At 42.7% G+C, this 23,326-nt stretch overlaps 1 long non-coding RNA gene across 1 annotated transcript; it reads left to right on the top strand.

Annotated features, from left to right (window-relative positions):
• Nucleotides 1-5,677: 5,677 nt before the first annotated feature.
• Nucleotides 5,678-11,514, top strand: LOC135965192 (uncharacterized). Its single transcript, XR_010578096.2, has 2 exons — nt 5,678-5,859; nt 10,377-11,514. It is a non-coding gene; the product is annotated as an uncharacterized lncRNA (long non-coding RNA).
• The last annotated feature ends 11,812 nt before the right edge of the window (nt 11,515-23,326 follow it).

Genomic DNA, 23,326 nt, shown 5'->3' with positions numbered 1-23,326 from the left:
AAGCAACCTAAGGAGAGAGACCCAGATGGGAAGTTATTATGAGTATCTTTAATGGCTTGCACCTTGGTGGTCAGATTCTGTTACAGGTTGTTAGGTGTGAGTGGGGCAGGAGAGGGCTCTTACCCCCACCCACCAGAAATGTCGGGTGATGGTTTGGCAATTATCACATTGCTTCTCTAAAAGTAATAAACTGGCAGCTGGAGCCAGGCAGAGGCCATGAATGGATGGTCCACACCTGTTAACATTAAAGTGTTAATTAAAAGCAGCCCCAGGGAGAAGAAACTTCCTGGGTGTGTTAGTCCGTTTTCATGCTGCTGATAAACACATACACAAGACTAGGAAGAAAAGGAGGTTTCATGGGACTTACAGTTCCACATGACTGGGGAGGCCTCAGAATCATGGCGGGAGGTGAAAGGCACTTCTTACATGGTGGCAGCAAGAGAAAATGAGGAAGAAGCAAAAGTGGAAACCCTCAATAAACCCATTAGATCTTGTGAGACTTGTTCACTATCATGGGAATAGCATGGAAAGACTGGCTCCCATGATTCGATTACCTCCCCCGGGTCCCTCCCACAAAACGTGGGAATTCTGGGAGATACAATTCAAGTTGATATTTGGGTGGGGACACAGCCAAACCATATCACTGGGCATACACATTGAGAGATGAAATTGGCAAAGTGTGATCTTCTGGGTACACTCCACTGGAAAAAGGAAGAAAGCCTCAGATGGGCGTGGATACAACTTCCTAAACACACTGTGCCTGCTCACTTCCCAAAGGCAAGGAGGGCACTGCACATGCAGAAGCCCACCCTAAAGGAAGAATGATGGAAAAGAGGCAAGTCTATAAAAGTCCTAAGATCATGGTTAAACAGGCCACTTGACCTTTTTTCTCTTTAATCTTCAGGTGCCTACTTGGGTCTCTTCTTTCCTTTCTTTCCTGTTCTAAAGCCTTTTTAATAAACTTCCACTCTTGTCCTGGAACTTGCCTTGGTCTCTTTTTCTGCTCTATGCCCCTCAGTCTAATTCTTTCTTCTGAGGAGGCTAGGACTAAACTTGCTGCAGACATGTACGAATTTGCCATCAGTAACTCGGGGTAACTCGGATCTCTTCCACCGCTAACAATTCCCCTGAAGTTGTCCTGACCTGCTGGGAAACAAGAAGCTTAATAATTGTTCATCATAGACTAATTCTTAAAAAAGAAGAAAAAAATTTGAATATGTTGAGTTCTCTCTGAAGGGCTTTTTTTCTATAAGGTTAGTGGCTATTGAAAATGATTTGATTTCATGGGCCACCGAAGTCCTCAGAATGAAATCTGCAGGCAGTAGTAGGTGCATGATAAAAGTGTTTTCCCATGACCCCCAGAGCCCTCCCAAGTCTGTTTGTTTTTGGTAATGTCTGGTTCCTCAAAGATTTTCTGCTTACTCATTACCAAACTTGGCCAATCATCAAAATGATAAGAATGGCCTTTTAAAAGCAGAGATGCCCATCCCTCTCCTGTGGAGATTCTGATGGGACAGGATGGGAATCTGAAATTGTAAGGGGCTCATTCAGTAATACTGATGGTTCTCTAGGTTTGGGAGACACTGACCTGAGCCATGGGCACTACCCACAGACCAATAGTCAGACCTTGAGCTGTTAACTCAATTAGCATAGGTAAGAAATTATGTGTTGAGCTCTATGCTAGTCAGGGTTTGGTATGTGTGTTGGTGGGTGGAAAGTGAGAGAGAGTTCCTCAAGGCTGTGGGATGGGCCAGTACTCTGTATGAGGGTTATTGATTATTGAGTGTGGGGAAGAAATGAGTGGTCGGTTTATGGAACTAAAAACAGGTGGCCTGCTTGATGTAGGAAAGAACTGAAGAGAATATTTACACTGGGGATAGTGCCTGCAGCACCAGAGAACTCCAGTCCTTTTTTTATCAATTCCTTTGAATTCTTTTGGCTACTGTATTAGTCTGTTTTCATGTACCATATCAGCTACCAAGAGGGATTCTCATTCTAAATATCCCTCTTGCTCTCCCTCTCTGTCAATGAAATACTTCCAATATTGTCTTAACGTTTTTATGTGGGGAAAATAGAAGGAAGGGGTGAGAAAGGTAAGTGAGGTATGTTGCTACAGGCAAAATTTTCCTCTACTTTGAAAATTTTGCAAAGTCTAGGAAACACTCACCAAATAGCATTTCACTGGCATTTGGACCACTCAGGGCAGGTGGGTACAGGGGTGCACAGGTATTCTGGGGGTGCTCCACTTTGCTCAGGGACTTCAATATGTCCCAAAGAGGGGAGAGAAGGGGGTAGGGTGAGAGCTTATGTTCTTGGTGAACTTTTGGGTTTATGCAGTGAAGATATTTTCACATATTCCAAGTAGCACTTACATACTGTGTAGCAAGTTCAATTTGTAAGAATCTATTTAAAAGATGTCACCACACGTGTCAGAAAAAATATTCTCACAAGGAAGGAGTTAGTCATGTTTCATATTGCAGGCAATTTGGAAGAAGGGGATTTGGATTACAGGACATGAGTGCAATACAAATGTAATTGTTTGGAGGTAATTTGAAAAAAAATGAAGTATGCTTGTACTGGGAGTTCAAGGACATCAAACAGTCTTTATAAGATGGAGTTTTGGGTGAAAGCTCTCTTGGAAATTACAGTCTGAGTTCTGAGCTGTCAGTCCAGGGACTGGGTCCTTCATTCTGGCTGAACTCTCAACTCTGTAAAGGGAAAGTAGCTATTCTAACAATTCTTCAACATTCAAAGATTTCTTCTTGAAGTTTTATGTAAATTGGCACTTCACTTCTTAGCCTTTGATTGTAGCACAAAACATAATCCTGTGAACTTTGTTTATGATATTGTCAGTGCTTGAGATTTCAGCAAGGACAATATTTAGTTGGATGGGGATATGGTTTGGCTGTGTCCCCACCCAAATCTCATCTTAAATTCCCACGTGTTGTGGGAGGGACCTGGTGAGAGGTAATTGAATCATGGGGGCAGGTCTTTCCCATGCTGTTCTTGTGATGGTGAATAAGTTTCATGAGATCTAATAGTTTTAAAAAAGAGAGTTCTCGTGCACAAGCTCTCTTCTCTTGTCTGCCGCCATGTGAGATGTGCCTTTCATCTTCCACCATGATTTTGGGGCTCTCTGGCCACATGGAACTGTAAGTCCATTAAACATCTTTCTTTTTTAAATTGCCCAGGCTTGTGTATGTCTTTATCAGCAGTGTGAAAATGGACTAATACAATAAATTGGTACCAGTAGAATGGGGTGCTGCTGAAAATATACCCAAAAATATGGAAATGACTTTGGAACTGGGTAATAGGCAGAGATTGGAATAGTTTGGAGGGCTCTGAACAAGACAGGAAAATGTGACAACGTTTGGAACTTCCTGGAGACTTATTGAATGGCTTTGATCAAAATGTTGATAGTGATATGTACAATAAAGTCCAGGCTGAGGTGGTCTGAGATGGAGATGAGGAACTTGTTGGGAACTGGAGCAAAGGTGACTCTTGTCATGTTTTAGTAAAGAGACTGGTGGCATTTTGCCCCTGCCCTAGAGATTTGTGGAACTTTGAACTTGAGAGAGATGATTTAGAGTACCTGGCAGAAGAAATTTCTAAGCAGTAAAGCATTCAAGAGGTGACTTGGGTGCTGTTAAAAGCATTCAGGTTTAAAAGGGAAACAGAGCATAAAAGTTTGGAAAACTTGCAGTCTGATAATGCGATAGAAAAGAAAATCCCATTTTCTGAGTATAAATTCAAGTCAACTGCAGAAGTTTGCAAAAGTAAAGAGGAGCTGAATGTTAATCACCAAGACAATGGGGAAAATGTCTCCAGGGCATGTCAAAGATGTTTGTGACAGCCCCTCCCTACACAGGCCCAGAGGTTTAGGAGGAAAAGATGGCTGGGCCCAGGATCCCTCTGCTGTGTGCAGTCTAGGGATTTGTTGCTGTGTCCCAGCAGCTCCAGCTTTGACTAAAAGGGGCCAAGGTACAGCTCAGGCTGTTCCTTCAGAGGGTGGAAGCCCCAAGCCTTGGCAGCTTCCACATGGGGTTGAGCCTGTGGGTACGCAGAAGACAAGAATTGAGGTTTGGGAACCTCTGTCTAGATTTCAGAGGATGTATAGAAATGCCTGGGTGCCCAGGCAGAAGTTTGCTGCAGGGGTGGAGCCCTCATGGAGAGCTTCTGCTAGGGCAATGTGGAAGGGAAATGTGGGGTGGGAGCCCCCACAGAGTCCCTACTGGGGTACTACCTTGTGGAGCTGTGAGAAGAGGGCCACTGTCCTCCAGTTCCCAGAATGGTAGATCCACTGACAGCTTGCACTGTGTGCCTATAAAAGCTGCAGAGACTCAATGCCAGCCCATAAAAGGAGCCAGGAGGGAGACTGTACCCTGCAAAGCCACAGGGGCAGAGCTGCCCAAGGCCATGGAAACCCACCTCTTGCATCAATGTGACCTGGATGTGAGACATGGAGTCAAAGGAGATCATTTTGGAGCTTTAAGATTTGACTGCCTTGCTGGCTTTTGGACTTGCATGTGACCTGTAGCCCCTTCGTTTTGGCCAATTTTTCCCATTTGGAAAGGTGTATTTACCAAATGCCTGTATTCCCATTGTACCTAGGAAGTAACAAACTTGCTTTTAATTTTACAGGCTCATAGGCAGAAGGAACTTGCCTTGTCTCAGATGAGATGTTGGACTGTGGACTTTTGAGTTAATGCTGAAATGATTTAAGACTTTGGGGGACTGTTGGGAAGGCATGATTGGTTTTGAAATGTGAGAACATGAGATTTGGGAGGGGCCAGGGGTGGGATGATATGATTTAGCTGTGTCCCCACTTGTGTTCCATTCTCATCTTGAATTCCCATGTATTGTGGAAGGGACACAGTGGGAGGTAATTGAATCATGGGGACAGGTCTTTCCAATGCTCTTCTTGTGATAGTGAATAAGATCTGATGGCTTTAAAAAGGGGAGTTTCCGTGCACAAGTTCTCTTCATTTTTCTTGTCTGCCACCATGTGAAACATGCCTTTCACCTTCCACCATGATTGTGGGGCCTCCCCAGTCAAGTGGAACTGTAAGTCCATTAAACTCCTTTCTTTTGTAAATTGCCCAGTCTCGGGTACGTCTTTATCAACAGCATGAAAACGGACTAATATAGGTGATGTTGAGATATGGAGACTGGTTTTAACAAGATTTAGATATTTCCTCCTTCTGTTAACTTTGGGTTTTGGCATGGCTGACTCAGGTGTCAATTATTGTCTGTTGATGTGGCATTGAACATGTGTTTGCATAATACCTAGGAATTTTAACTTGGAAGGAAGTATGTGGGGAGCTCAAACCAGAACCATAGAATCTGAATAGGTGGGAGTGTGAAAAGCTACATGAATGTGCAATCTTAGAGCTCAGGGCCCAAATCTATACTGCTTGGGTTTCAATCCAGTTCCATCACTTGCTCATTACTTACCAGTTCCATTACTTAGTTCTGGTGGGTTAATAGCTTCTCCAAATCTGTGTTCTTTGCAAAGTGTCTTTGCTCCTCCCATTAAGGAATAGAGTCTATTTCTCCAGCCTATGAATCTGGGCTAGCCTTGTGTCATGCTCTATTCAGCAGAATGCAGACAAAGTGATATCGTGTGAATTCCAAGGCTAGCCCTTAAGGGTTCTTACATACTTTTGCTTTCTTTCAGAATGCTGGTTCTGCCTTGGGAACAGGCCAGAGCTAGCCAACTGGAGCATGAAAGACCATGAGCAGGTGAATGGAAGCACTTCAGTCAACAGGAGCCAGCATCCAGAATCAGAGATGCCTCGCCAATCTGCAGTTGATGGCAAAAGGAGAAGGAGCCCCACCAAGACCAGAAAAAGTGCATAGGTGATCCTAGCTTGAATTTTCAAGAGGTTTTGGGGAGCTTTGTAACTCAGCAATAGCTCACTCATCCATGAGTGATATGATCATGGACACACTGCTTAACCTTTCTGTGCTTATTCCCTCCACCATAAATGGGTATAATCATATTTGCTCAGAGCCTGCTTGTGAAGCTCTTGGCCTGGTGCCTTGTGCATAGTAAGTGGTTATATATATATCAGTGATTATACTTCAGGACAGATTTGCAGTAAGGCTTGGTCTGAGCTTAATTTAGATTGTGCTGATAACTGGTATGTAGCTGTAGTGCACTTTAGCCTGAAACTGTGTTGCTCTATGAGAGAAAGGAAATATGGCTAGGTGGGCAGAAGTCAGAGGTTTTTCTCCCAGTTCTAGGGAAATACAAAGAGGGAAAGAGGCAGATCTGATCTTTGGAGGGAAGTCCACACCAGTTCCCAGAGTTGGGGGACTCCTAAGCCACATGGATAGGGATAGAGAGGGCCTCCCTATCCAGGCCGTTTGCTCTCTCCAGCCAGACTCTGCTTTCACTTGCTGTATTGAATCTGAGCTTTCAATATCAAGTAAAGCAATAATTTATTTCATGGAATTGGAAGCTTCAAAGCAAAGGAAATCAGATTGATGTTTATTCTATGTGAGATGGGGCAGTATTGGCAGATCTTTCTCTATTAGTCTTCAGCAGACCCAGACACAGAAAAGCATCTTACAACTCAGCCTTTAAAACTTCCCAGGGCCTGAGAAGGACTGAGGGATTGGACATTGGAGCCACAGAGAAGAGAGGTATGTGTTAGGTAGTAAAGGGGTTGTGGAGACACTGAGCATCAGAGGACCCATGGATGTCTAGAAGAGGGCTGCTGGGACCCCACTTCATGGGTTCCTACTACCAGTCACAACTCGTTTCCTTCCAAGATACAGCACAGCTTCTGCTCTGTAAGGAAATTAACCCCAGAGAGATGAGCCCATGTTATCTGCTTTAGAGAGTTATTCAGAAATTAAGGAAGAACGTGTTTGCACACTAAGCCCTATGTCTGGCACTTACAAGGACATCAAATATTACAAAGGCATAGTTCCTATCTTCAGGAAACTTATAATCTTGCAGTGGTCTGCCATTCTGACTATAGAGCAGAACCATCTTGGAGCTTACAAAAAGTGAGGTCTGGTCTCCACAGCAGTCTGACTAAACTAGAATCTCTGGGAGCAGAACTGGGGCATTGGTATGTTTCAAATATTCCCCAGCTTTTCCTAATGTGCAGGCAGATTGAGAACTGCTGACCCGAGTGGCAGGTACTTTTCACATCTCAAACAATAAAAAAGACAGGGTGGTTCCAGAGTTAGTTAATATATGGGTGAATTATCTTAAAAGCTCTTGTTCTTTTCATGTCTCTTCTCTGCCATCTTCAAGATGTTAGCTTTGGTCCTCAGCCTAATGGTCACAAGATGGCTGCAGTAGTACCAAGCATCACTTCCTCATCAGCTGAATCTAGAGATGGAAGAAAGATGACATTTCCATGTATTTTTCTTTGTAAGAGTGAATAAAGCCTTTCCAAGAAGTTCCTCAGGAGATTTATGTTATAAATCTTATTCCAGAATTGTAACACATGTTCAAGCCTAAACTAAAATCTGGCAAAGAAATTCAAACCACTGTGGCTGACTGAGGTCAATTCATGACTCACCCTCCTAGAGTTGGAGAGGCAGTCACTTTGAGCATGTGGTCAAGCAAAGAATGGACCATGAACAATATTGGGACCTTACCGACAAGGAATGAGGGGATAGGAATGACTGATGGATTATATCCGGCAGGATAGAATAGACTGGGCTGTGGTGACAAGCAGACCCCAGTATCTCAGTGGCTTAGCACAACAAAAGTTTACTTCTCACTTACAAAATCTGATGCAGGTTAGATGGAGACTGTCCTCCATCCGGTGACTTGGATCCATGCTCCTTTGTCCCACCATCTTGGTAGGTTCCCATTTCACCAGGTGGCCTCAAAGCTTGCTAGAACAGAGGGAGAGAGTGATGGTAGAGACATTTATTTGAACTACCTCGACCCAGGAGTGACACACTTCACAACTGCTCATTATCCATTGACTAGAACCCTCAACTGGTGTCGACCTAATTCCAAGGGAGACTATGATGTATAGTGGACATATGGAGGATTTCATGAGTGCTTGGCCATAGCAAGTAACTAAGAAGTAGGGACGGAAAATGTGAGTTGAGTTCAAGGGAAGAAATGGTTCTGGTTCAAAACATGTATGCATGTTGGTTGTGTCCAGCTTTTGCTTCCAAATGTGTTGGACTCCCACTGTCTCTACGACAAACATGGAAATACCAGTTGCCACTTGCACTGATGCAATAGAGAGATTTTTGTTTATAGTTTTAAAAAAATTGTAAAGAGCTTCTGAGCACCTCAGGGGCAAGAAATATGTAAATATTTGGCGTCAGTATCAAGCTGTTTGATGGCCCCCAAAACTCCAGTCATTACTCAGCTGTGTATCTGCATCCTGACACAGCAGTAAGTGATAATACTCACATCTAGAGAAAAATGATGTTCCACAGCCTTGCCCAACTTCTTCATGTCTTGGTTCAGTACCTCTAAAGACCCTTTTCTGAACAAAATTAGTCATTTTCTTCTATGTGCTTGAATTATTTTCAGAGAGCCATTATACTCACGCATCTGTTTTTTCAAAAGAAGATGGATCAGGTTCTTTCATCAATGCAAGTGTGTTTGTCCATCTGTGGGACTGTGAATTGAATTTGGGGGGTCCAGAGCTTTTGGTATAAACATCTTATCATGAAAAGAGACTATAAACTCTCCCAGAGCAGAAAAGTATCACTTATCTTCTCCATAGTACCTAACATAGTCCTGGGTTTACAATCAGAGCTCTGTAAATCCAATTTGATAGGAAATACATGGACAGTTTTGTCTCCAGGGCTGGAATGTGCTGAATTCCTGGGGAACTTTTGGTAATGTACAAATAAAGTCAATTTTACTTTGTCAATGTGTGGGTTATTTATTTCATGATCTCTTCTAGGCAAAGTATTTGTCTCAGGATGGCGTCTTTCCCCTGGGCTGACATCACTAAATGCCAGTTTACAGATGTTCAGAAACTACTAACTAGTTTTAGAACAATGCTGCGTCACTTCGCTGAAGGTCATGAATCTGGTAACAACACCCATTATTACAATGCAGCTAAGACACAGGAAGTAAGCAACAAAACACGTTTTCAGCAGATGGAAGACATAAGAGAACTCTTGAATTAAATTTCCTCATATCAGAGTTCCTTACTCAGAGCCCAGTGACTACTGTTGCACCCAGAGTTCTAAAAGAAATTATCATCTGGTCTCATAAAATGTCATAGCAGCATGCAGTATAAGGCTGGTTAAAGAAATGATGATTTCCATGTCATGAAAAGTAGTCATTTAAAATAACAATATAACTGTATCTTGAGTAACACGGAAGTATGTCTACTATCTGTCATTGAAGAACAAGGCAGTTTACAGAGCAGCATGTAGAGTTGTCCCTTGGTGAGAGAGAGACAGAAGAGAAAGAGAGAGAGAGAGAGAAAGGATAGGGAGGGAGAGAGAGGGAGAGAAAGAGGGAGGGAGGGAAGGGGGGAGAGAGAGAGAGAGATGTGTGCTGGGCACTTCTTACAGCAGTGAATACTCCCCTGCCTCCATGGTGAGAAAAAGAGAAGAATCAATAGCAATTGCATTACAGGGGGGGGAGTACTGTGACTGGTGCTATGAGAGCACGTATGAGGACCCGCCTTGGGAAGTCAGGGGGCTCCTTCTGGAGGAATCATATCCAACAATGATGACAATTGTATTAAAGTGCAGTGTTACATTGTATCACATCTAATTATATATGACATCATTAATTAGGTAATAATTATAATGATAATAATGTCTAAGCTAGAACCAGGGAAGGAGGTTGAAGGCAGGTTTTTAGAGGGAGAATAAAATTCTTTCAGACAAAGGGATCTGCCGGTGGAAAGGCTTCAGGTGGGGCATGACTGGAGGGACTGAATGAAGCTCAGTCTGGCTTGCAGTTTTAAAAATAAGTAATGCTGACGTTTTTAGGTATTGAAATTTTATTTACTTCTTTACGCATAACTGTATTTTTGATATGTATACTGAACACCTTTTATTTTATAGGGAAAAATCCTATGGATTTATTTTTGTTTTGAGAAACAAGAATATGTTTTGTCATCTGGAACATTTACTTAGGTGGTTCAGAACTTGTGTTCTGAAAAGAGCATGCAAACCTTACAGAAGCACTATGAACAAAATAGAATGAGGAAATTATAAATGTATTCAAGGCTTTTGATTGCCGAAGGAAGATGCTTTTCTATCCTGTGCATACTTTTGATTGTCCACAGATCTGCTTCTTTTTCATATCAGGAAAGATCCTGGGAAGGACCATTTGCAGAAATTCATTCTGCCTGTTTTCTTTCATGAAAATCCTAGATCTGAATTGTTCTTCAAAGATCTTTTATTCCTCTTTGCAGAAGCAGACAAAATTCTAGGAGTTCATGGGAGGCCTCTCAGTCCTAAGCCCTTAAAGGAGAAATATTACTGAATCTCTTCCTAAGAAGAAGGTGGAATGGCTCCAGTTCCTCCGTCACTAAGGATTCTCCAGGTCACAACCTGCACAAATGGTGGTGAGGATGGGAAATGGGGTGGGTCAAGGACATTGAAGAAAAGTGCCTTTATGTGTCCTGTAGCCTTGGCTGTTGTCATGGTATCATCCAAAAGAACCAATCAGGAAGGAAAAGTTATTTGGGGATTATAGTTTCTTCATCTCACATGGGAGCCAACTCACTTGAATCAACTTTCCCTCTATTCTTGTTGTATGATATATTCTGAGATCCACTGAAAATTAGCAAATACAATATGGTATGGTTAAGTAGCACTATCGCTGGGGAATTATAAGGTACTATGGGAGTATCCAAGAAGAAAAGCTAATCCAGACCCCTGGTGGTCAGGGCAGGCTCCTTTGTGGGGCAGCAGTTGGCTATGATGAGGATGAATAATGAATAAGAGCTAGCCAGAGAAAGGCGCACAGGGAAAGGCTATTGCAAGGAACTGGAAGTGGTTGGGTAGGATATAGCATAAACCACAAGTTAGGGTATGCTAGTACGCTAAGCAGAAGACAGTGAGGAGAGGAGAGGCCAACTCAGGAAGCATCTTTTATTCTACATTCAGGAGTTTGGATTCTTCCCAGGGACAGTGGTACAATCAGACTTGCATTTTAGAATGCCCATTTTGTTGCAGGAGGAGAGGAGACTGGTGGAAGCAGCGAAGTGCTCAGCAGGCTGGGACCAGATTGAGAGAGAGAGAGAGAGAGTGACAATGTGGCCTAGCCTTGGAGATGGAGGCTTAGGTCATTCCACAGAAAGAAAGAGCCAGCCTTCATTTCTTTGGTCCTTTGAAGGAATTTCAATTAATTCAAATAGACTGCATTTATTTCTCAAGAGTCAGTGTCTCAGAACAATGTAGGTGGGAATAAAGACAGCTTTTCTAGAAACTACAGGATGCCTGGGGATGGTTATGCAGCTGTAGGGCCTGGGCTGGTGGTGGATGTAGAATTCTAATTATGTAGAGAAAATCTGGTACAATAAAACTACTAAGTTCCCATTGCTCCTTCTCCTGGCCTGGAGTTCTATTCTATAAGGCAGTGGTCTTCTTAGGGCTGTAGGGTGACTACAGAAGGCCCTGGAATCCATCTGTGCCTCTAGGCTGAGTAACAAATGTGTAGTACACAGGTATGAATTTTCAAATGCATGTGATAAATGTAGTGCACACTCACTTATCAGTGTAATGAATGCAGAATAGTTCTCTCTGTGAATTTTCTCAATCCAACAATGCTAAAAGCATTATTACCATCAGGTGGAGCTCTGAGAAGTATTTTGTCATTAAAAATATACTTAAAAATTGGAAACCACTGTTTTGGAGGGAGGCATAAGACAGACCCCCAGGACCCATATGATACCACCCGCCCCTGATTAATTACCTTGCTACAGATTTGGATCCAACCCAAACAGGTGGTTTTAAGTAGACTTCCATGAAGAACAGCAATGTGGTGGGTGGATTTAACAAGGTTCTAATGTCTCATTTCTTTGATACCTCCTGCCTCTCCTTAGCACTGGCATTTCCTCTCATTGCAAACTGCAGTCCTTACAGATAGCATATGTGCCTTCACCTAAGTAGGACTTCAGCTAGAGTTGCAGACATCCAGAAACAATTTCACAGCAAGCCTGTAAAATCTAATTTGATTTGATGATGATATCAACAACCGTGACTAACACAGAAACAATGTGAATAACAAGAAGCTTGACATTTACGGGGCCTTTGAAAATGAGATCTTGCCTTTGCCAAGCTTGACCAGTCCATTCTTCAGGGGCTGAAGCATGCAGATTAAGTGCAGATGGAGCTGCCTTTTTGCAGGGAAGCAAGGCAGGTGGGGAAGATAAAGTGATTGTAGATTTGTCTGAAACTGCAGGACTCAGCACATCCCAAGCAGTGCTTCTCAACAGAAACTGACTGCTGAAATCACCTTGGGAATTTCTTCAAAGTGATATTTAGGCCCCACCTAGACCAGACCCAGTCAGGATATCTGGAGTGGGGTGTAAGCATTTGAATTTTTTAAAAGCATCCAGTGTAGTCACCATCACGGATATTAATGTCTTCTTGAGGGCTTGTTAAAACACAGATTGAGGGGTCATATTCCTCGGATGTTGGATTCAATAGGGCTGAGTAGTGCCTAAAGATATACATTTCTGATAAGTTCTTAGATGATGCTGTTGCAGTTGTTTCAGAGACACATTTTGAGATTCATACCCCGCTAAGCTCATAGGATTCTAGATAACTTTGAGCCTATAATCCCATTCCAATGGGGCCCCAGGCCTTTCCTTCCACTGTATCTGGAAGAATGTTGAAGGCAGATGAAGTTAGTAATATGCTTTCCTTGGAAAACCCTAGCTCCAGAAATAATTTTATAAAAGTCACAGATGGTTTGATCAATAATCCTCATTGCTTATGCTAGGTGGTGTAACAAGATTGTCATAATTATTTTTTCCCGTGAATTCCATTCATTGGAACTGCATAAGTTTATCTCACACTGCTTATGTGAGAGAGTATAATATAAACATAGGGTTGGGCTGGCTGCCATTGGGCCATTGGTATTTCCTGTAATTTCGGCCTTCGCCTGTGTGTAAGCTGGGTTTAGGGGATGGGATTGTGGGACTTTTGACCTAGTGCCATAGTTGTTACGGTGCATATTGCTTAACACAGCTGGGTAATTAAGACTGGGATCAGGTAAGATCCTCCCCGTGAGTGGGAACGGGTACCAGGCATTTTCTGGAAGAAATGCCGGTAAATAAGAGGTGGCCTCTCTGATGGTCAACACTGGCGGATGAACATTCCAGAGTGTTGGGGTTAAGCAGGGTGATGGGGAATTCAGAAGGAGGTGAGGTTTGGAGACCTAGGCAGATGGCACCAGTAAAGGCAGGAGGGTCTCTGTTATTAGTCTGAGACATCTATCAGAACCCTGGGAGAGGAATGATGAAGGTAGGATGGAGGAGACAGCAGGGGTATTCAATCTTCTGGCTTCCCTGGGCCACATTGAAAGGAGAAGAATTGTCATGGGCCACATATAAAATAACAATAGCAGACAAACTAAAAAAAATCATAAAAATATCTCATAATATTTTAGGAAAGTTTACAAATTTACATTGGGTTGTATTCAAAGCTGTCCTGGGCCTCACGCAGCACACGGGGTGCAAGGTGGACATGCTTGGGATAGAGTTTCAGTCTTTTGGGGATGGAGGGCCTAGGCAGGGATTGAGATAGGAGAATGAGATAAGGTTCTCTGAATGAGAAAGTGGGTCTTTGGAACAAGACAGAGGCCTGTTTACTCCAACAAGGACTCAAGATTGGGGCCAGGGTACCTGGGTAAGATGATGGCAGAGTTGCTCAAGTACCTCCTGCCTGAAAGCAGGCTGGTTTTAAAATAACGGGCGAGGCAGAACCTGCAGATAGAGGCCAGTGGGCATCAGCTCCAGAGAGATCTATGTTCTATAGAGGTTTGATATTAGCAAGATCTGACACATTGAGGGTAAACCTTTCCATAATATAACATAATATGCATTTTCTTATTTAATCACCAATCAGTTGCGCTACATTAAATGTTTGCATGAAATGTTGGGGTGAGCATCATGTTCCTGCCTGAATATTCCTTAGGGGCACATGCTGGGACATGCTTGCAAGAGGTGGTCTGCATACATTTCCAATCTCATGTCCTACAGCCAAGGAGATATACTTTGCATGGAGGAAATAAATTATAGCAATTTCCTGAGGATGTTTATGTAGAGATGGGTTTAGCAGATTAGGGAAGCTATTTTATTTTGTTTAAATAAAAGGTTTTCCAAAACTTCTTACTCTGGAAACAGATCTTTTCATCCTGGCTAGAGGGATGGTCCTGGGTGCCAGGCAAGTGTAATGAAAATCATTAGTGACGGATTTAAGAGGTGGACAGGTAATTCTTGCAGAGTCAATTGGAATCCTTCCCTGGGACTGACACATGAACACAGGGAAAAAGCTGGTTTCTCCTTATGTTGGGTTTGCCAAATTGAGTTTACTGGCAGCCATGTTTCTACTTGGCTGCCAGGAGCAAAAAGACCCAGCTGACATGCAAGGCAACGTGGGGATGAACAGGGATCGGAAACATTACACACACCTGGTACATACCTAGTGGTGTGGAATGTCTGGCTTGTTGTTGAAGCTTTTTTGTGAATTTTGTGAGTTGATGGAATTTTGTGAGTTGTATTCCTGCCATGAGCACTAAAACATCCCCCCATACCTGACTGATTAACAAGTGAAACCCCCAATTAATACAATGTGTTGATTGGTAATCTCAGAGGGTGGGGAAGTAGCCCAGAGTATTGAAAAATGAAGATCAAATAGTTTGCCTTCTTTTGGGAGGGTAAACCAGTGAGAAGGTGCCCCCCTTGGAGGTATGCAGGACCCCACAATCCTGAATTGGAAATTCAGAGTTCCGAACCTGCTCTGCACCTGTCAGGCTATCTGACCTTCAGTTTTTTAATCTGTAGAAAGAAGAGGGTCAAAGTGCAGATTCTTGCCAATATCTATTCTAGGTCTAGCAAGTAAAGCCATTTTCTTTCCTTTTTTTTTTTTTTTTTTTTTATTATTACATTTCATGGCATGGGGAGTGGGTTTTGCTTTCTTTTACATTATGGCCTGAAGTCAGGGATCTAGTTTTTCCTTGCATCTGCCTCTAATACCTGGCCTCTCCAGTTCATCTTTACTCTGCTGCTGCCACCATTTAAACAAGCCAGGCCATGTCACAGCTCAGCTCACAAAATCTGCAGTGGCTCTCCATCTGCTTGAGAGAAGCCCGTGTGTCTTGTTCTGGCATTGAAGAATCTCTCATTCTGGACTCCACTGCCCTCTTCTCAGCCTCATGGATTTACAAAACTTCAGAGAACTTCGTTTAGTCTAACTGCTTTATTCGGATGGAAAACTGGGACTTAGCAAGTTTGTGACTTCTAAAAACCCAGTATTGGGCTCCGTCATCGTTATTTTCTTCTGCATATTTCCTGAGCCACCTGCTTAGAGAATTCGTCTGCAGATAGAGGCCAGTGGGCGTCAGCTCTAGAGCACTTAATGGGCTCTAGAGTTCCCTAATGGGTCATGTCCACTTGATTCCTTGGGCCTTCGCTTCTACCCTCTCCCTGTCTGGTGCACCCTCTTTCCATATCCAATCCTTTGGAAGCAATACATATTCCCAAGGCTCATCTTAAGAGTGACCTCCTATGTCCCAGGGTCCCTCAGTCAGGATGAACTGCTCTCTCCTTGTTATTCCCATAGGACTGTGTGGCATTCCAGGAGTCTTTATTTCATGTTTCTTTCAGCTATAGTTTGTTTCTGTTTTCTTCAGCACAGGGAAGTTTTTTGACGGCAGAGGTCTTGTGCCAGACATCTCAGAAAACTTTTGAGTGTCTGGCCCAGGGTACCCGCTCAGTAAACAGCTGCTTGGTAAAATCTCCAAGATGTGGTATAAGGACGTTCCTAACGTCCCTATCAAGGTACCCCAGTCCTGACGCTGAATGCCTCTCACAGCATGGTTGGAATGAACTCTTCTAAGAATGTTAATATTTTGGCTCATTTACCCTCTGTAGGCCAATAACATTTTTAAAATCCATTGGACCTTAGAAAGTACAGTGTCTTGAAATTAGGTGATTTAATTAGCCTTTACAGGCTAATAAAATGTAATCGGCTGACACATAGTTTATCTTTTGGGGAGGAAACTGGATGGGAGTATGGAATGGGTAGGGATGATTTGTGTTAGAATGCGAGGCACTCACAACATTATAGATATTAGAGAGAAAAAACAGGGACACCATTAAAGGTATTTTCATGCTGTATCTTTTGCCCCATCTGACTCTGGACTGTTTTATTTGCCTTGAAATTAGGCCATGAGATTGCTGAAACCAGAGGTTTGATTTTCCTAGAAGGCTGTGGAGCTGCATCTCTTACTTTTTGGGCTAACAAGGGTGGTGGGGCAGACAGTGAATGTCGGCCACCAGGACTGTGCTGGGCGCTCCTTGCCCAGGCTCCCAGTTATTGCAGACCACTTGCACTTTGAGGTTGACATTTGGAGCATGTCCCAATGCTGTTAAAAGGAACATTAATGAGACAGCCATTTTCCTGTCGACTGCATGTGTCTTCATTATGAGGATGAAAGCTGTGTGCCCTGCAAGAGCACGTGTGCCTGCCCCTCACATCCATCACACTCTGTGTCCACAGACCCCGCCCTGCGTCCTCATCAAGACACCTGCTCCCCCAGGGAGACGCTCTGCAGGGGAGGGGATAATCTCTGTTTCTGTTTTCCATGTTGGGGCTCCCAAGGGCTGCCTGCATTGGAAGGTGAAGTGGAGACAGCTGAGAGAGACATGGAGTGAGATGAATTACTTCACCTGGAGGTCAGCAAACCTGCTGTGGGAAAGGGAAGGACGTGGAGGAAGAAGGAGGGGGCGGTGGGAGAAGACCACTCAGGTTATGTGTAACTTCACAGAGCCAAAGGCCTGGAGCTTCAAGATGCAATTGTTTCTGTTTTATATCATTCAACAGCACACCACAGAGAAATTTCCATTTAAAATAAGATTAGCCGAAATATGACCTATTTTTCCTGCAAATGCTTCCTAGTTAGTGATGGTCAAGGAGATTCCACAAGGTTCTTTTGAGAATGGAGGGCTCACTGAAATAGCAAAGGATGTTTCTGAATTCTCTTTTTAAATAAGTAGTTTGGCTCTTTCAATTTTTCCAGGTCAGCTTCACTAAGGCACCTCACTGACTTGCTTTACTTGCTTTTATGACGTAAACCTAAACCAAACCTCTGCTCAAATAGGAATGCTGAAAACTGAAACATATACATCATCGTGTAGGAGCCTGGTTGGCGTCCGACACTGTGGGGATGTGTAATCCTGGCATTGGCTCAGACGGGGAAGGATAAGCACTTTCTTCCATTAAGGATGAGACAAGGGGGGTTCTATTCTGGCAAGAGGGATTCATGTAGGACTTTTGGAATTCAAAATTAACTCATTTTATGAAATAGATGTCAAAAAATCCAATTAGAAACTCAGAGAACTGCAGATTAGCTCATTTAAACTTCTCTATAAAATTTGTAACCAAAAGAGACAATCCTGGATCCCACTCTGCCCCACCTCTGATCCTCATTCCCAGAGGCAATTAACAGATCTTTAGTCTTTCACCGTTTCTCCTCCCATTTACTTCTGTATTTCCAAGTGCTATGCATGTATACTTTGATTTTTAATTTTTCAGTGTTAGATATTATTCATTAACTTCCTGCTATGGAAGACCATGATATAGCTTTCTTACCAAGCCATTTCCCCTCTACTCCATCTCAAGGTAACATTTAAAAAAATTCATCATCCAGTGTTTATCCTATTGGGACCATATACAATCACAACTGATAACTCATGTGTATTTGCATAAATCTATGAACACACGCACACATGTACATTCATGTTGTGTCTGTGTTCTGTCATTCTGGAATCTTTCTCCACTATTTTAGCAGTTCCCTTTGCCTGTCTCCTGTATTAGATCCCCATGTTCTCACTCCCATGTCTTCCCATTTGTTGTTTGTTTTTTTATTTGGATGAAGATCATCCTTGTGCACCTTCCTGAGAAAGGGTACATGGTAAATAGACACGTATTTTGTATTATTCTACCCTTCACATTTGATCAATAGTTTGACTTGGTAGAATTCCAGTAGTAAATACTTTTCCCTGAGTATTTTAAAGGCGCTTCCCCTTTCCCTCTCATTCGCTTCATTGTTGCCATTGAGAATATAATGTGATTCTGATTCTCAATCTTGTTATTGACCTGCTTTTCCTCCCTGGAGGCACTTAGGGTCCACAGTTTATTCCTTGTGTTCTGAAACATCACAATGGTATCACTGGTATGTCTTGGTGTGAGTCTTTTTGTTTTTATTATTATTTTTTTATACAGGGTCTCAATCTGTTACCCAGGTTGGAGTGCGGTGGCATGATCTGGGCTCACTACAACCTTTGCCTCCTGGGCTCAAGCCACCCTCCTGCCTCAGCTTCTCGAGTAGCTGGAAGCACAGGCATAAGCCACCATGCCTGGCTAGTTTTTCTATTTTTTGTAGAAATGAGGGTCTCACTATGTTGCCCAGGCTTGTCTTGAACTTCTGGACTCAAGCTGTCTGCCCACCTCGGCCTCCCAAAGTGTTGGGATTACAGGCGTGAGCCACCATGCCTGGGCTGTGAGTCTTTTTTCTCTGTTTGAACTGCACTTTAAATCTGGAACTCAAGCCCTCTGGTTCTGGGATATTTTCTCCAAGTTGTTTTTTTTTTTTCTTCTTTTGAATGTCCTCCCTTTCTGAGTCCTGTTTTCTCTTTCTGCAGCTCTATTCATTGATTTTCCTGGATCTATGAGCTGATTTTCTTCGCTTTTTCCCCCTCCTGCTTCCCACCTTTTTTGGTTTTAGTTCATGAGAGATTTCCTCAACTCCATTTTTGAGACCATCATTGGATTTCTTATTTCTCCTTCCACACTTTTAAATTCTCAATATATATATTTTAATATCTGCACGTTTCTTTTTGTTTAAAAACAGTAACATCATGTTTTTATTTAATGGTTGCTGTGTCTGTTCTTATCATGCTGAGAATATTAACTATAGCTTTCTTTGGATGTTTTTCCTGATCTCTGTTTGTTATTTTGGTTTCTATCTCTCATGTTGGATACTTTTCTCAAATGTTTGAGGATCCTTGGCTTTCTGTTCAGTTGTTTTTTAATTGAAACATAAAAAGTGATGAGAAGCTGCCTGCACTGGTAGGTCTTGCCAGTGAGGGACTCACTTTGGGGGACTGCGGAAGGCCGTTCCAATGGGGAACTCCCCGGGATTTCAATGTCCAGAGGTCATTTTTCTTGGGCTTTTGATATTCCCCAGAGAAAAATTTTTCCAATGTTCTTCCTGGGGGGTATCAACTTGATGGAACATTTATGGAGGACAGTGGGACGGGGACTAAGACTCTCATCACTTGCCCTGGAGACTTTCTCATGGGCCCCCTGTTTTCAACATTGCACTCTCAGCCACAGAAGGCACCTGGAGTCCCCGAGTTCCAGGACCCTTTGGTCCTAACCACCTAATCCTCCAATCTTCTGCTGGAGTGGCATAGAGGCATTGCTTGCCAGCGTGGTCTAGGGAGGGATGGAAATTTGTTTTTTGGGGGGATGGAAATTTTTAAGTCCAATTATTCGTTAGACCTTCAGCCTATCTAGTCCCAGCCACACCCTTTTGTAAAGAGGCACCTCCAATCACTGAGCCTTTCTGATGTTATACAGAATACTTGGGCTTCATTTTGGCCTCTTCCGCTTTCAACTTAACTTTCATGTTATCTTGCTTTCTGTAAGTTTATTACAATTCCTTCATCTTTTTGGAATTTTGTTGCTATTATCTTCTCTCTCTTCTCTTTGTCCTGTTAGGTTTATAAACTCTTTTATAAAATCATTTACTGAAATTTTAGAATTTTTTAAAATAAGAAAACACGGATAAACACCTATTTTTATTTGTATTTGGTCTGCCATGTTTAACAGGAGCCGTCCCCCAACCCCTGCCCCTCCTTAATTACCTACAAAACAGCCCCAGAAACAGTAAAGAATTTGCTTAAGGTCACACGTACATTTAGAGGAAGAGTTCTCATTGCACATCTTTCAGTTTAATCTGGGACTATTTTGGTTTACTTCCTATGTTCCTAAGTTCTGCCTTGGTCATATTGTAACTACATGAGTCCTCTTTTAAGGGGATTAGTGGAGCCATCACCAGCATCATCACAACAAAAACATTTCCTGATTTCATCCATTTAACAAGCTTTTATTAAGCACCTACTATGTGCCAGGCACAAAGAGCCCAACATACACTATCTTTCCCTTGATGAGCTTACTGTCTAGTGAGAAAGATAGGTCTCCATGAAATAATCATCCTCGGTGGAATTTTACCCACCAGCTGTGTGATCACATTACACTACAAAATCTCCTCAAGCTCAAGTTCATAGTCTGTGAAATAGTGTTAATAAGATGTGAGCGGGCCAGGCATGGTGGCTCACGCCTGTCATCCCAGCACTTTGGGAGCCTGAGGCAGGCGGATCACTTGAGGCCAGGAGTTCAAGACTAGCCTAGGCAACATGGCAAAACCCCTTCTTTACTAAAAATACAACAAAATCAGCCAGGCATGGTGGTGTGATGGTGCCTGCCTGTAATCCCAGATACTAGGGAGGCTGAGGCATGAGAATTGTTTGAACTCTGGTGGTGCCTGACTGTAATCCCAGATACTAGGGAGGCTGAGGCATGAGAATTGCTTGAACCCTGGAGGCAGAGGTTGCAGTGAGCTGAGGTCACACCACTGCACTCCAGCCTGGGTGACAGAGTGACACCCTGTCTCAAAAAAAAAAAAGAGAAAAAGAAAAAGATGTGAGGATTAAATGAGATGATGTATGAAAGGGGCTTAACACAATGAGTGACCCACCATAAGCTCTTGATTGAGTGTAGCTATTGTTATTTCCGTTATTACCAGCTGTGAAGGAGAAATGAATAGCATTATGGGGGTGCATGTATGTGCACACGGGTGTGTATGTGCAGAGACACTGTGCTAAGTTGGAACTCACCTCCTGTACATAGGACTCTACTAGTTGCTGAAGGCACTTGGTTAAAATGAACCTTAGCATAACATTTTCCCATGGAGAGCAACTGCCCTTTGATTTATTGGTTGCATAAACTGTGATTTATCATGGAACATGTTTGTTTCTATCTGCACTTGGAAATGAAGCCAGTGCTGCTGATGACCATGAAAAATTATAGAATGTCGAAAGAAGTGCAGGCCCATAAAATGAAATTTTATGGGTTAGAGCAATGCAGTTATTTGAAAAAAAAAATGTCACTGCAGAAGAGGAAAAATATGGAGATGTTGTGTGTAGTGTTTTACATTAGTCAGACTTCTGGGTAAAATATTATAAACCATTTGGAGGCGGGAGGAGAGAGGGAGTTCAATAGAAGGAAAGGAGCTATTTGATTTCCGAGTCCACTATAATGGAGGCTCTTGCCTAAGATCACGAGACAGTAAGTCAACCATGGGCATGCATAAAGAGAAAGACCATAGCGGAGCAGTCAGGGTCTCAGGGGAGAAGATTTTCTGGGCAGCAGAAGAGTAGGGTCCAGGGCATTAGGAAAAAGGAAGGGAGGGGATGAGAAGAGGAAAAGAATACATTTCTGGATTCTGTTTGTCAGCAAGTCATGGAGACATGGAGAATTTTAAATTTTTAGAAATGTTTCTGGTTTGTTAGAAAAAAAATTACAAATATGTAAACATGGAAATATCTTTTCAATGTAGAAAGTAACAAATAACCCTGGGAGATAGGTATCTTCTCTTTGTGTTTCCCTAGAAGGAGAAATACATAAGTCAGTAAAAGATCAGAAGGAGCTTGCCATAAGAGGATAAAGCGAGGCATTACCCACCAGCAAGCCTGCTTGATGGGGCTGGTTAGTTTAGGTATATGTTAACTGAGGCTATGATGGTCACTCTTCTTAAGCTTCTTTCTGGACCACACTTTTCCTTTTGCATAAACTTTGCTAAGGCTTCAATCTATCAGGGTAAAGTGGACATGTTAGGGCAAAAATAACTGGAGAACTTGAAAAAAAAAGCAATGCGATGGAATGATGTGCGCGATTCAGGAGAGCAGTTCCTTCTAGGAAGGGAGGGGAGGTGTGTGCACTGAGCAGGGAGCAGGTAAGTTGAGCTTTACAGAGAGGTTTTGGCTTCCTCCCTGGCAAACCTTTCCTCCTAGAGGAAATCGATTTTCAACTTACGCAGAAAATGACTTGAGCTCCTTCAAGACATCTGTGGATTGACTCCTGATATGCTTTCCCCAAACAGGTACTTTTTATTTTCAAAACATGTGATAATTAACGCGATTGCGGCCCAGGTCTGGACTCTGAGGCACCCAACCCTAGATCTCATTGGTGATGCCCTGGTGCCTGGGGCTTGTTTGGGACAAGGTTCCAGTCCCTTCCTCTCCCGGAAGCAAGGCTGACTGTGTGCCAAGACAATAGGCTTTGGAGTCAGAGAGTCTGGAGCTCAAATCCCAGCTGGGCTACTTCCCAAGTTGTCATTTTGAGCAATTAGCTTCGGGATCCTGATTTGACTCATTTGTACAATAAGCACAATAACACTAGCCTGGGAGTGTGTTGTGAGAATTAGAGCTAGGTGGTGCTCAACTGTCATTATGAGCAAGAATCAGAATAACTACCTCAAATATCTGGCCTTACTCGAGAAACATTAACCATCATTAAATTACCAGTTCCTGATAGAACTCCACATGATTTAGCATTCAGAGTTGCTCTTGTGAGAAGTAACTCAATTGTAGATCACCATCTGCACTTTGGGGTATCTACCCATGCAACCTTTATTTAAGGTATTTCCCTTCCCACAGCAGTTCGATAATTATGGCTTGTATTTCTTGATCAACAGCCCTTTTACTGCACTTCAGTTTCAGCTGTGAAATTCAGAGTGGATTTCGTAAGAAACGTAAATTGTGTTTAAGTTAGACTCCCAGATATATTCTCCAAACTGAAAAATCCGTCAAATAATGTTTTCTGTTTGATGTAGTAACAGATATAGATAGAAACTTAATTTTATTTCTCTGGATGAGATAGATTATAACAATAGCATCTGCAGCCATCTGTGTCATTTTCAGGGCCTGGGGAGTCCCTTTATGTCAAGGAGTCCTATTTTCTACTTGTTAATGTTCCCAGTGCCCAGCATGGAGATATCTTACCTTGAATTATGCAGTCATTTATTCAGCAAGGTATTTTTGGGATATTTATTGCAAGGTGTGTG

This window comes from Macaca fascicularis, chromosome 9 (assembly GCF_037993035.2).
Source record: "Macaca fascicularis isolate 582-1 chromosome 9, T2T-MFA8v1.1".
Taxonomy (NCBI): Eukaryota; Metazoa; Chordata; class Mammalia; order Primates; family Cercopithecidae; genus Macaca; species Macaca fascicularis.
The sequence above is the reverse complement of the archived record's forward strand: the minus strand, read 5'-3'. Positions and strand labels throughout refer to the sequence as shown.